Consider the following 13,322-nt stretch of genomic DNA (forward strand, 5'->3'; position numbering starts at 1 on the left):
ACGTATATTTCCTTTTCTTTATGCTAAAATTTGTTAGCCAATATATAACTCAACTGTAAAATTTGTTAGCCAATAGCCAATATTTATTTCTTGATTTTTATTTTATCATCAATTTATATTATCTAAATTTGGTTTTTTATATTTCAGTCGGTTCCAAAGAAGAAGGGACGTATGGTCGGTTTGGGTCGTCGCTCCCGGTCGGCTGCTCCTTCTTCTGCACCACCGCCATATGTTGATCCGGAAGTTCTTACGGCTCAGCTGAAGGACAAGGATGATCGGATATCTGCGTTGGAGACCCAGATGGCAGCTCAACAGGCGGGCTATGAGACCCAGAAGAGGCTCAACGAGCAGATGATGGAGATGATGAAGAGGATGTACCCGAACGAGGTGTTCCCGAACATCCAAGACCCGTAGTTTTTTTTTTTTTTACCAAAAACTCTGAATGTTTTATTTAACTTTGAATATTATCTACTATGTTTTATTCAATTTTAATTTTAATTTTAAATTTTAAATTTAAATTTAAAAAATTTAAATTTTTTTTAAAAAAATAAATTTTTTCGAAATTCCGAGGGAATGGAGGAATGTTTTAAAACAGGACATTAATTATTTATGGGATTACTACAGGACATTAATTATTTATGGGATTACTACACCATCTACTTCTTCCAGATTGGAAATGATATATGTTGATTATGGGTTTACTCATTGGACTATTGGAGTCAAGTTTCATTAAGAATAATATATGAGTGATCATGGACCGTATCGCTAAATTGAAATCTAGAGGACATGCCCAAGACTTGTGCTAAGCTCGCGAGAAAAAAAAAAAAAAAAAAAAAAAAAAAGAAAGCTTTTTAGAAAAAAATCATTCGCACACATGCTATGATGGACCAAAGTGGAGACGCACTCTAATGTATAGTAACCAGTGGTTTAAGGGACGTTGAAGCAAATATAAATGCTCAAGAACAACCTAAAGGAAGCTTAAGGCAAAAAAAAAATATGTTAATGCCGGAGAGTTTTGGAATTCAAGTGGACGATTTAATATACGCAAAAATAAAAATATTTCAGGAAGGAGCCAAGAGTCAAAATTTACAAAAGCTTAGCTAAGAATTCAAAAAGTAGTAACAAAGATGGTAAGACGAAAGATGAAATCCAGGAGGAGACCTAGACTGAGATGATGATTACCTACCCAGAGCTTTCTCAGGATGGTATTGGACAACAGGTTCATGATTTGAATTCGAGGACGAATTCTATTCAAGTGGGGAAGAATTGTAACGACCCGGTTTCAAGCTGGTTTAGTTTATTTATTTTCATTGGGATAAACCGGTTTGATTGTTTAATTATTATTAAACCAGAGCTTTCCCAATCATTTTAATTGTGTACGTGTGCATTTATACCTAAATATATAAAAGCCTACACATTCTCTTCTTCCTTTGGAGCCGTCAACTTCGTGGAGAAAGTGAGAGCTCAGCCACGTTTTATTCTCCTAACCATTTGACTTCTTTTCACGATGCACTCACCCACCTTTCCCTTCTCTCCATGTTCATCTTGTGTTCACACCATCGCTGGAGAGCAAGCCATGTCCCGCCGCCGGAGTCATCATTCTTCACTTATCACCACCGGAGCTGTCGTCATGCCACTGATGTAGCCTCATTGTCATAGATCCATCGATGTACCATGTTTTCAGTTCACATCGGATCCGTTCCATGGAGAACGTGAGCAGAAGGAGAAAGTGAGACGCGAGTGTTGCGTCTCGGAACCATCAATCACCGATCTTCACCGCCATGAGCCGTTGGTCACTGGAGAGCTTCACCACGTCACCGGAGATCAAGATGCGTCAATCGTAGCTATGTTCGAAAAGGTAAAGTGTATCATTAGTTGTTTCTTGTTTCACAAGAAACATAGTTAACATACACTTTTTTATGGCGTGCGTAGGAACCGAACCAAGCTTGGATCTTATGATTGACTTGTTTGCCTAGCCATTCTCTCTAAAGCCTAGATGTTGATGAGGCATATCAGTTCCCGAGTATGACCTGATCTTCTCAGATATTGGCTAAGGTGAGGGTCTTTTCCCGAGCTTCTCTTACACGGCTTAGGACCTCGAATAAGTATAATTTATTTCTAATGTGTTTCCGTTTGCGTGAAATTGAGTCTGTCATTGTTTTGCTTAGTTTTAGGTTCTTTGCTTAACCGGAACTAGGGTGTTAGATGATTCAACAATGTTTGTTCATTTGTAATTGATAATATATATATATATATATATATAGTATATTGATGTGATTTGGTTGATAGCCGACTATGGATATTTCGGCTGGAGACAGTACATTGGGTGTGGTGTTTGCTGCGGCACAGCGTAGTCGACCTGTTGTGCCAAGGCGTGGAGGTCGATAAATCGTCTACGGGCGTGTGTTACCGAGCACATATTCGGTGGTGTTTTGGCCTGTTAGTGGGCAGCTTGTTTGATCTCTGGGTACTTTAGGTACCGTGTTTTGCAACGTGTTAGGATTAAATTATATTTATTCGGAGTGCTCTGTCCGGGTCCTTGGACTTCGGGTTTAGTATCCCCATACCTCACTGGGTAACTCACCTGTTACTCACCCCTCATTTGCCCCCATGCAGGTGAGACTGACGAGTATATGATATTTGGATGGATTGGTGCTACTGGGCTTTATTTCGGATTTTTATTTGGGCTTAGGGTGAGTGGAGTCGTGTATATGGGTTATTATGCTATGAGATATTGTTGGTGGCACGCTGTTCTCCAGATAGGAGGTGACGGGTGTCACAATTTGGTATCAGAGTTTATTTTTATGGGATTTCGAAAAAATTCCGAGGTCTACTTCTTCCAGATTGGAAATGATATATGGGATTACTACACCATCTACTTCCGAGGAATGTCCTCGGAATTTTCCGATAAACATTCCGAGGAATGTTTTGTCGAAACTTCCGAGGATTTGACCATCGGAATTCCATCGGTTTATTCCGAGGAACCATCCGACGAACATATGTTTCTCGGAGTTTCCTCGGAATTTTGTTTTCCGACGGAATTCCGAGGAAGTATGAATTTCCGAGGAGATATTTCCGAGGACTTTTTTCGTCGGTATGTCGTCGGAATAGCGTTATTCCGACGACATACCGACGATTTTTTCCCTCAGTATCCCGATGTTTTCTTGTAGTGGTCCTTTGTAAGTAAAAAGTTTAACATTGTCATTCTCATTCGTCAGGAAAATCATCAAAGAACATATCAGGGACTTGTAACATGGCAAAAAAGAGAGAGAAAATATTGTCAAAATTTTGAAGCATACTTCTCTATTTACACTCAGGTAAATTCTCAAAATCATACCAGAATCTTTCTCCACCAGACGTTTCTTCATGATCTGCACCTCTGAGACATAATTCAAAATTGTAAGCTTAAGAATATGGCACTTCAAAAAAAGAACATAACAAATATCTCGAGGGTTCACATAAAAAAATTGATATTAACACTTACAGTGTGACTTTCTTGAAGAATCTCATGTTACACGTTAATGGAAGATCGTGTGAGTCCACAAACACCCTCAATAAAGCTCAAATACTGAGGAATCTGTTCACAAAGCACCACAAAAGCGGATAGCAATACAAAATAGAAAAACAAATCTCTTGAAATGCCACACCAAGAGATACTTCTCTCACCAGCTTCCCGTCAAAATAACTTTGAAAACTCGTTTACATAAACATATGTTCTTTGTCTTTTAATTAACCACATCATCCTTCCCCATGGATCAAAACTCGACCTCACGCTACAATAAAAGAATTAAAAGTAACAGTTTAAGAACAATATATCATTAGTGGATCAACATTGTGTCACCACTTTTTAACAGATACAAATCATAACCTGCTTGGATTGTTTCATGGATATATACTATTCCAACAGATGTCTTCCCTCCAACGTACCTCTATTAAGAAGTGGGGTGATGCCAATGAGTCCAAATACTTGTTGAAAGTTATTCTGTAAAACTCATTGTACTCCACTGTTGTCACCTCTTTATAGTTATGGAGCTGCAACAAATAGAAATAAACTCTTTAATTGGTTCCATAATTTCGATTCTTAGCGCACATGAGATACATAGAGCAGTCCTAAATCCTTACCCAAATTGGTTGCGTCTCATTAGCAAGCTCCCACTCCCAGTATTTCTCAACGACCTTCTTGGTCTTTTTTTTCTCGGTTACACGTTAAAAAGTAGTGAGCAACGATACTTGAACATCTAGCTATTCCCTGATTCGGATCAATATATTTCTCTGATGCTTATCAATATAATTATCAGAACATGATAAGAGAAGAAGGTATACCTCAGTTTGGTCATCTTGCTCATCTCATTTTTCCGGCACAGCTGAATCATCATCAACTTCAACCTGTATAAGAGAGAACCAAGCATCCAAATAAGAATCTTAGATGTTTTCTGACATGTAACTCAACTACATAGAACATTTTTCCCTTGCAGGCAGAGCATTGGGGCATTTACGCCATGATTAAGTTCAGATATTTGTCATCATGTTGATCATACCTGTTTTGTGTATCCTTTTTTCCTGCCACGTGTATATAGTGAGAGAAACAAACTGATAATAGTTTTTCACGAGCTTCTGAATTCGCTCTGGTCCTGCAAATCCCTTTTCATGCTGGTTCACCTCTCCTAAGAAAAAGAGGTAGTTTTAGATGAAGGGTTTTAATGACAGAACAAATACTTGAACTGAGCTACAAAAGAAATACCAAAGCATAAAGAACTCAATATGCAAAGTAATACATGTTCTTGTAGAAATTATTAGTTGAGGATCAGTGTCTTCCTTAATAATAACTGCTTGAATCTGCTTCTCCTTCCCATATCATATACTGTTTACCTGTTTAGCGAGTAAACCTTATACTTGTGAGTAAATCAGACCAATGAGATTTCAAGAAAGCAGCTGAGTTAGATTAAGCACCATGAAATAACAACGATTCTCTTTATTATATCTGTCTAGAATACAAAAACTTTTGACAAAGATCAGCATAAATATTTAGAAGACATAGTCAAAAATAGGAATGATTAAACGAATAGCTTTACCTGGAAGAGCAGTAACCTCTGTTCCAAACAATGAATTATTGTAAGAAGCAGATTGATACTGAAGCAATGAAATATTGGCTCAAAAGAAATTTGATGAAAACTTAAAATTTAATATCAATTACGTATAGAAGCAATAAGACTCTCTCAGCAACTCTGGGATCAGTGAAGACAAAAAACAAAAATAAAAAACAAAACAAATCCAATCTTTTCCGACGGGCATGTCTAAAGTCTCATCCTTTCACATCCCTCGGTCGACAAATGGCTCATCCTTCTCTCCATTGCCGAGCTCTCGAGCTCTGTTTCAACGTTGCTCTCAACAGGCTTCCCACGAATCCAAACCCTCTGTTTCAGACCCAGCCTTCGCTCTCCAACGCTTTGGTCGCGGCTCTGAAGCGAGCACAGGCGCATCAGAGGAGAGGGTGCGTGGAGCAGCAGCAGAGCCAGCAGAACCAACCTACATGATTCCATTTTCATTCTGCAGCAGCGTTTGTTACATCTAGGATTAGGCTGTTGAATGCTTTCACTTCATTCTCTATAACCACAGCTCTGCAAAAGAGCCTTCTCTTTCTTCTACCGTCTCTCTCTCTCTCTCTCTCTCTCTCTCCTTCTCCTTCTATGAATCATCGCACAACGTGAGTCTTCCCCAACTCCTCCATGACGATTCTCTCTGTTCTCCTCACAACCCTCCTACTCTCTCTCCCTCTCCCTTCAACCCAAGACCTCAACGCCAATAAAGCCGCTCTTCTCTCTCTCCGTTCCTCCGTCGGCGGCCGCACATTCTGCTGGGACATCAGACACACCTCGCCGTGCAACTGGGCCGGCGTAAAATGCGACAACAACAGAGTCACCGCCCTCCGTCTCCCCGGCGTCTCTCTCTCCGGCACCATCCCGAACGGTGTTTTCAGAAACTTAACTCGTCTCCGAACACTGAGCCTCCGTCTCAACGCCCTCGCCGGCTCTCTCACTCTCGATCTAACCACCTCCTCCGATCTCCGTCACCTCTACCTGCAAGGAAACAGATTCTCCGGCAAATACCCGAGAGCTTGTTCAGTTTCACTAACCTCGTGAGGCTTAACCTCGCTGAAAACAGTTTCACTGGTGGAACAGATTCTCCAGTCGATCTGACGGAATCATAATGGGCGTATTGATTGATCGGAACGAAACAATTGATTGCGTAGGATTGAATCGATGGAGTCTACGGTTCTTTTCTCTTCGTTCGGAGAAAACGAAGGGGTAAGGGTGAGGAGGATCGTCATCTTCGGAGGTCGGGTCAACTAAATGATTCTTGTCGCACCCCGAAGCCCGAGTCGCAATTCCATAAAGCCCAAAGCTTAATCAGGAAGCCCACGAAATTTTTACTCGACTTTAGGCAAAAGAAAACGGTAAGTATGACGTGTATAAACAAATGAACCTGATTGGACTGAATAAAAAATCCTACGTGGCATGCTGTGTGCTCTGTTTATTCTGCTTTTAGTAGTGTTAGATTTCCTTTTTATTTATCTCTTTGCGTACTGTTTACGTCTCTATTCCCCATTTTTTTCATCCTTTATAACTTAAGAATTCATCACATGTTCGATTTTAAAACGTAACAAAAGATAAGCATTATAGGAAACCTAATACTTCGTACATCTTTTTCTAGTCAATTTTATAGGTGATATTAAGATATCTACTTTTTTTTTTGGGCAAACATTAAGATATCTACTACAATGCTTTGTATGGTGGATAAGTAGCATTCATCCAAGTTCTATGGTGAGATTAGACCCTTGTCAAGCACGACTTAGGGTTTGGTAAATCCAGCAAATGCATAGAAATTACATGAATATTCTCACTCACAACCAAACTAAGAAAAACACTATTAATTACAACTTTATCATTCATACTTGAACACATAAAAATTTTCCATCTTCAAGGAGGCTTTAATTCAGTAATCGTCACGTTATTAACAGAACAACCTACAGATCTTCCTGTAGGTTGACTTGATTCAAATCCCTCTGATGCATGGTCCCTTTTGTGCCAGACTCGCTGGAAATAACTTGGTAGGCGAGGCTTTGGTAAAGTGATTGTGTTACTAGTGAGCATCAAGATGATGGTTGATAACATTGGACAGTCTTCTGGTTGGTCTTGACCGCATAAGAGTGCAATGTGGATGCATCTAGTGACTTTATTCATTTTTCTGATAATTCCTTCCAATAGCCGGATCCACCAGCTCTAATGGTGACTGTTTTCTCCAAAGTCTCCAAGCCTAACACAAATGACCTATCAAGAACTCTGTCATATGTTTAAAGATGTTAAATGGTTGACAGTTGAGGTATTTTTGCTCACATTAGTGACTAAGTTTCCAGCAGTACTACTTTCATCCATCTGGTAGACAATACTGTTTTTCTTGCCGCTTATGATCAGGGGGGGTCCTGGAATACCAGGGGCCATAAACAATACAAAAAATGGGGGCCCATTTTTACACTGTAAAAACATAAGTACAAGCAAAGTAAAGATAAATTAGAATCAAAATGCAGGTTCCATGATAATTTTGAGTTTTTGTTATTATATTTCCTCTAAATACTTCAAAATTTAGTTCTATAAACTAAAAAAAAAAAAAATGAGGCTTCTAAAAGTGGGGGCCCTAGGCCTAGGTTTCACTGCGCTCTGCCCAAGGACGCCCCTGCTTATGATCTCAAGAACTAAGACTCCAAAGCTGTAAACGTCCGATCTCAGGTGACATATAAGCACTGAAAAATATTTACAACTCGAGTTAGTATTAATATGCCATAGTAACATGTTTCAACGAACTTATTGTGTTTTCAGATATTATGAGCAGAAAATTACAAGGTCCCAGCAATTTTGTTGGTATCTCCTCGAATTTGCTCTGTTCCAAAGATGGTTGACAAACCAAAATCTGAAATTTTGGGTTCATATTAGCATCTAAGAGAACGTTGATGGGTTTAAGGTCACGGTGTATGATTGTGAGTTGTGAATTTTGATGAAGATAAAAAATTCCTCGAGCAATCCCTTCGTTGATCTTGTATCGCCGAGTAATTGACTTTGATTCCCAGTGCCTGTTCATCTCCATGTATGATCAATCAGTTTAAAACTTGAAAAAATATCATTGGGATATAAGATAAAATATTGAAGGGAGTACAACCATACCAAATATGAAATGGTTAAGGCTTTTGTTTGGGACAAACTCATAGATGAGAATCTTTTCCTCTCCTTCCACACAGAATCCAAGAAGCCTGACCAGGTTCCTGTGTTGAAGTTTTGACACAAGAACAGCCTCGTTCTTGAACTCTCTTATCCCTTGTCCTGACGTTTTCGACAGCCGCTTCACAGCCACTTCAGTTCCATTTGGAAGCTTACCCTACAAATACCATTAAATGAAAACAAACATAGCTGCTTAGTTCATAACCTATTGTAACTTAGAAGAGATGGAAAACAAAGATATCATTACCTTGTGAACCTCCCCGAATCCACCTTCACCGAGCTTATTACTACTCGAAAACCTGTTTGTTGCAGCATCAATTTTTCTTAAAATCGTATTGTGATGAATGTGCAGCTGAAATATCAGTATCAGCTGCAAAGAAAGGGTGTATAAGTTCTGGTTCATGTTACCTTCTCTTGGCTAAGAGACAATATATACTTATAATGAAAGGAAACAAGAGCTAAAACACGAGATACTAACATTCATTTTGAGTTTTGTTGAATGATTTTCTCCTCCGCCAAAGAAAAGTTCCTACAACAAGCAGTATCAAGACAGCAACATTTGGAATGGTGATAGCCGCAACAATTCCAACTGAGATTCCTTTGATATCTTCTCATAACACACAAAAAAAAAACAATGTCATTTATATTTCATTTCTTCTTACAATCATAATCTTTTCAATTGGAAAACTCACCATTGTGGATAGTACTGGCCTGATCAACAGCGGGTGGTAATGCAGCCACAGGAGGTGGAGGAGGAGAAGCCAACGTAATATTATCAAAAGCCTTAAAGAATGGATACAACTCCCACCTGAAAAGGCAGCTTGGCCGCATAACAAGGACTCCTTGCCTCTGACCACAGCATGAGTTGTAGTTCCCTACGCTTTCTCATAGACAGTAATCACAGTCACCAGGGGAAAGATCTGGCGTTCATTGCATAAAAGCGTATATCTTACTGAAAGATGTCAAGTTTGCTACGTCAGCTATGTAATGGTTATTACTAGAAGATGTTGTGCTTTTTGCTGTGGAGGCTGCATCAATCATACGACCGCTCAATCCTTCCCATATTGATCTGAACTCTGTTGGATTTGAATAGACATCTCTAGTGTTTACCTGAAAACTAGACGGGGCTAGATCTGCAGATCCTAAGAAAGAAGTGTTGGAGTAGCGCACAAGGCAAAGTATGGGCTCACCTGGCCATGAATAAGCTTCTGTTTGGTTAGCACAACCCTCTATCAAACCATCAGAACCGGTCTTGATACAAGCAGAACAGTCCTCTGAAGTTGATCCTGGGAGGCACATCCCTATTGTGTATACCCGGTTAGGTTCTTGGCCGATGGAACCGCTGAAGAAGAAACCCTCGTGAGCTGTGACGTTGGAAGGAAGAGAAGAGCGGATGAGACGGCGGTTTACATCGTAAGTACTGTTGGGAGTGAAATACCCTCTGTTCATACATTGTGCTGAAACAGAATCAACACCAAAGGTTACGAGGACAAAACAGAGAATTGATATCAAACTCCTCGGCTTCATTTTTTTTTTCTTGAAACTTGAAAGATGATAATAGCAAAAGCAAAATCTTTGTCTTTAAAGTGTTCACGCATCTTCTGTCCCGTTTCTTACAAGCTTAAACATAAAAATCAAGATGTCCGTGTCTCTCCATAATTTCTAGTGTTGAACTCGTCAAACTGATAATAGCGATCCACCCAAACCTTCAAGTGGGGTCACAAACACGTTAAGTCAATAAGTCAAAGTCATTAAGAATGTTGAATTTTACAAATGTAATTATTGTTCGTTCTTTCTGATCATAAGAAAACAAAAAGCACGTATAATCTCCAAAACAATGAGTCTTAACGATAGTTTCTACTTTTTTCGCTCGACCATCCTCTGTTTTTTCCTTACACTCATAATAGTTGTTGTTCTCGTCTCTGAACAACAGTGCTCGGACAAAGGATCTTCAGACCAAACAGCAATTTCAACAAGAACCGTTTTTTTAGGCAGTGACACAAAATTTCCACATGCTTAGAAATATCATCAACTAATCAGTAATGATTTTTAGTAATAAGTGTTTGGAAGTTTGCTGAGTCTAGTTTTAATCAAAGCCGCTCATATGAAGTAATGGAAACGGAAAATCAAAGAAGAAACAGTAAAAGAGCTCTAGGATCATGGATGATGTCACTGACGATGAGATGAATACAATGCGTTGCAACAGAGTCCGTAGCTTATTCCTTTATTTACCCGTTACAAAAGTGTGTAATTTAAATTTATGCTACAAAAACAACCTACTGATTCTTGTAATGTTGTATAAGAAACGCCCACCGTGGGGCTCGAACCCACGACCACAAGGTTAAGAGCCTTGCGCTCTACCAACTGAGCTAGACGGGCTTCTGATTGCAACTTGGTGTACACTAAAATAGCCTTAACTACTTTACTGATCTTAGTATCTCACACTCTATTGAACTGTTCTAAATCAACATTGCTTTACCCAAATGAAGAATGCTCTTTTACAGCTAAAATCTATGGATAACACTAGAGTTTCAAATCACGGATTCAAAATACAAAGTCAAACAATGAAAAAAAAAGGATAAAGGCGAATTAAAAAAAAAACTAAAGTACCCTTTATTTTGTGAGTCTTGCTTAGATTGTACCGTATCACCTCTAAGCTGCTTCTGCTTTTATCACCTTGTAGAAACCAGAACAAATGTGAGGAGTTTCAGGTTTACTAATCCAATATCTCTCCTCCACTCTGCTTGTTGCTCTTCTTGGAATCTTCCTTAATCTGCAACTCATAAGATTATAGCATTAAGTAGTGGAGGAGTATATGCAAATAAAAACATTAAGAAACATATCATAATTATCTCATTAAACTAGGACATAGAGACTACATTTATGGTTATCACAAGACATAAGCTAGTTGTACAAGTCTCGGTTTGGGAAGTATTTATTTTACCTGCTGAAGAAGCTTCTTTTGTAATCTGTAACCCTGATGGAAAGTAAGAATGATACAACCACATTGTCAATGCTTAAACTAGAAAGGAGAAGTGAAATTACAATATACTCACTTTGTCAGTTCCATAGATGTAATCGCAGTAAGTGAAAACTGAAGGAAAGTTACTCTGGCTTTGTCCTCCAACGTAATGATGGTAATCATGATACTCAGCTCCACCGTAGAACGGAATGTATTTCGTCAGAGTTCAAGGAAAATCATACCTGCAAAGTAAACATCATATTGTACAATTACTCCAAACGTTGTATCAAGAAGAGATTCTTATTATTTCAATGGCTTCAATTTGGCGTAAAGCTATCCACAACCATAAGGTTCGAGATTCATCAGACAAATCTCGATGCAATAAAAAAACCACCCACCAGCCAACGATCGAGACTTTATTACCTGGATCGAAGGATAAGAAACGTAAGGGGGCAACGACGAGGATAAATATCTTCATGACGTCTCTGTAACAACGGAACATGTCGGAGAATGAGTTCTTGACCTTAGGCTGAATCTTGTACCGATCGAACCAGCCTGAAACGGACGCGAAAGATCAATGAACACGAGAGGGAGAAGATGAGGAAGAGGAAGAGAATGTTGTGGCAGTAGAGGTAGTAATCTGACTTTGTGGGGAGTATTCGAACAAAACTGTCTCGAGTCTCGTGAGGTTTCTGCCTAACGCCATCGACGCCTCTTCGATGGTTGCATACTTGCATAAGGGATCATTGTTAGATGATGACACTCGTTTTTTTGGTGACAGCGATGGCGTCAGATTGAGAGAGAAGAAGAGTGTGTCGTCGTTGTTAGCTGGATTTTATCTGTTATATAACTGGTCTGGCGAATATTTGGACTGATGACGTGGCATGATCTTTTTTATTAGAACAACTGTGATGTCACTTGACATGTACTTGTGGAACATAATCAAACCGAAATCCATTAATATAAGATATTTTCAGGTATTAATATAAACTTTAGTTTTATCAAAAATATATAACTAATTGTATCTTACTGGTTTTAGTAAAAAATAAATTTAATATACTTGGGATGATAATTTTGGAAAGGAAAAAAAAATTATTCAATATGTATGTTTTAGGATCATACATTTGGAGTATATTACAAAAGTTTGATGTAATACAGTATATTTCTCTGTGTTTCAAAAAAAAAGATATAGGTTTGAAATAGCCTATTTCTTTAGATTTCAAATTTTATTTACCAGTTATATGGAAAAGAAAATAAACTGCATTCCATAAATTATTTTGGAATAAGTGGAAACATATGGAATCAGGATAAAAAATTATACGTGAATGAGATGGAATCATTGGAATGGAACACAATTAAATTTTAAAATTATTTTAATTAATTTAAACATTAGCTAACTTATTTATGCAGTCAAATAGTAGAATTGTTAAGATTTTAAAATTCTGGTAGATTTTTATTATTTGTCGCTAATTCAACAAAGTTATAGCAACATCTTCTTTCCGATTTAAGCATTTTTACGTTTGATTATCTTTTTTCTTTTTTTGAAACACATGTTTGATTATCAAACCATCAAATGAAAAGTTGCTTCTCTCCTAGCATTCTATCTCCTTCATCATTTTTATATTATATATTAATTTTGTATTTTTGATAAATGAATGAAACACTTCCTCCACGCTTATTTATCTTTTCTTTCTTGATGAACTATGATTTATACCCACATAATTATATAATTTTTCTATCGTTGGTTAAATATGAGATTCTTTTAGCATTCATTTTGATTCACTCTAATCTAGAATATTATAGTAATTAAGTTAAGTAGTGCATTTGTATGTTCGATATATTTTATTAGCATACTGAAAATATTCTTAATAATTTGATTTAAATTATAGTTACTTTCATTCCAATCTATTCCTCTAAAAGGTTACCATTTACTTCACCAAAATGTTATCCTATGATTACTCATTCCATTTTGTTTTATTCCATAACCTCCTTCATTCCGATCCAGAGTATTCCTAATTTTTGTTACCAGTATATTTCTCTGTAAAGTACATTACATTGCATGACTTCCAAATTCTTAACACTCTAGAAAT

General features: G+C 37.9%; 1 long non-coding RNA gene, 1 other non-coding gene and 1 pseudogene across 2 annotated transcripts; 1 reads left to right on the forward strand and 2 right to left on the reverse strand.

Annotated features, from left to right (window-relative positions):
- Positions 1–460: 460 nt before the first annotated feature.
- On the forward strand, positions 461–5,248 carry LOC117132826. Its single transcript, XR_004456446.1, has 2 exons — positions 461–1,858; positions 1,933–5,248. It is a non-coding gene; the product is annotated as an uncharacterized LOC117132826 (long non-coding RNA).
- On the reverse strand, positions 3,548–13,047 carry LOC103861329 (annotated as a pseudogene).
- On the reverse strand, positions 10,577–10,649 carry TRNAK-CUU. The gene has a single exon. It is a non-coding gene; the product is annotated as a tRNA-Lys (tRNA).
- Positions 13,048–13,322: the final 275 nt, after the last annotated feature.

Source organism: Brassica rapa, chromosome A03 (genome assembly GCF_000309985.2).
Source record: "Brassica rapa cultivar Chiifu-401-42 chromosome A03, CAAS_Brap_v3.01, whole genome shotgun sequence".
Lineage (NCBI taxonomy): Eukaryota > Viridiplantae > Streptophyta > Magnoliopsida > Brassicales > Brassicaceae > Brassica > Brassica rapa.